This window comes from Diaphorina citri, unplaced genomic scaffold (genome assembly GCF_000475195.1).
Source record: "Diaphorina citri unplaced genomic scaffold, Diaci psyllid genome assembly version 1.1 scaffold1347, whole genome shotgun sequence".
Taxonomy (NCBI): domain Eukaryota; kingdom Metazoa; phylum Arthropoda; class Insecta; order Hemiptera; family Psyllidae; genus Diaphorina; species Diaphorina citri.
Window position 1 is genome coordinate 27444 of NW_007378775.1, and position 2063 is coordinate 29506.

Sequence of the window (2063 nt, forward strand, 5' to 3'; positions counted from 1 at the left end):
TGATATATGGATGAAGTTCAAATTCCCTTTTCGCCTTAACTTTCCTTTAGGTGTACGAATAATATGTTTGTGAAGATGAGAGAGAGAGAGAGAGAGAGAGAGAGGGAGGGAGAGAGAACGGCTGAAGGGAGTTAGTGAAGGGAAGAAAGAGGGGTAGAGAGAAAGAGAGCGATGGAAATCTAAGGTTTACTTGTGTAAGTTGTTTTTCTTTTGAGAAAATAAATATAATTACAAACCACATTCTGTTTGAAGATCTGTAGTTTGTACGACTGTTTTTTGGTTTACTTTTCTTTAAACTTTCAAAAGATAAATGTATAACCTAGGGGTTCAATGGGGATAAATGGCACCTAGGGGTTCAATGAACTGAAGAGCTCACTCAGCAAAGAGGACCCTGTATGCTGTTTGAAGTCAAATATTCCCTTAACGAAAGACCTTGTTATTATAATCGAAAATTAAGGCAGGAGACCTGACGTACTCCGGAAACTGTTCTAATCCAATTCAGACACATTTCGAACCCTGTATGCTGTTCGAAGTCAAATATTCCCTTAACGAAAGACCTTGTTATTATAATCGAAAATTAAGGCAGGAGACCTGACGTACTCCGGAAACTGTTCTAATCCAATTCAGACACATTTCGAACCCTGTATGCTGTTCGAAGTCAAACATTCTCTGATCGAAAGACCCTGTTTTAATCCGAAATTACGGAAAGGGACCTGACGTATTCTGGACCCTGTTCTAAATCTGATTCAGCACGAATTTCGGACCCTGTATGCTGTTCGAAATCATTCCCTGAACGAAGGACCCTGTTTTAATCGAAAATTATGGACCTGACGTACTCCGGACCCTGTTCTAATCCGATTCAGACAGATTTCGGACCCTGTATGCTGTTCGAAGTCAAACATTCCCTTAACGAAGGAAGCAGCAGAGTCAGCCCTGGTGAAAATTTCTAGATCCCGGCTTCATTTGCATGATTTTTTGCCTCCTCTGCCGTAAGTTTCGGCCCTTTCGGGGCTCGCGTCCCCGGGTTGTGCCTATCCTCTCTGCGAAAATCTAACAAAACGAAAAGAAAAATGAGTAATTATAAAATAATAAAAGGATGGCTAATAAGTATAGGTATGTTAAGTAATTAAGTTTATTATCCTAGCGACCTACAAGTATAATAGTATGGTAGTCGTAAGTCTACTTAAGCTACCAAGTTTAGTAGAAAACTAGAAAATGATAGATGGGTAATTTCATTTTCTTTGTGAAGCAACCAACTTAAGTGGTAAGCATAGTCCAATGTACGGATACCTTCGTGTTGATCTCCACAATATTAATAGCCATACCTATTTTTAATACCTCTTTGTTTAAAGATCTTCAGATTAATCATTCTTAGCCACCGTATAGATACTTCAGGTAAGCAGTCACATTATTGATGATTCACGGCAGAATCCGCTGTCTGACCTCTTTGATCTTTACCAGCTTACCAGTTACAGTAGAACCTCGATTATTTCAACTTCCATTATTTCAACCCCAAAATCAGTTCTATTTTTTTGAAGTGTTCAAACTAACGAGACTAATGATAATGACAAAGAAAATATTGGATGAAACATGATTTTTGTTTCTTAGTTTGTTTTCAAATTTTGTTTAATTTCAATAGGGAATTTATTAACCATTTTGTTCTTTTGTATCTAAATTTTGCCCTTTTTTTATTGTTTTAGACGGAATTTCAATTATTCCAACTTTCGATTGTTTCAACTACCCTCGGTCCCAATTAGTTGAAATAATCGAGGTTCTACTGTATTTTCATCTACCATCAGTTACCAGTGAAGACATCTAAAGTGTTTTTTTTTTTTTTTTTTTTTTTTTTTTTTTTTTTTAATCCGCCCTGGGCGGGAATCGAACCCGCGGCCTAGCGCTTACAAGGCAGACGCACTACCAACTAAGCTACGCTTACAAGGCAGACGCGCTACCCTCCATATATAACTAGATTAACTAGTCTGGCTGAGTAAAAACTTACAAGTCACTTTTTTCGATCAAGAAATTCGAAATTCACTACTTTACTAGCTAACCAACCTCAGTGG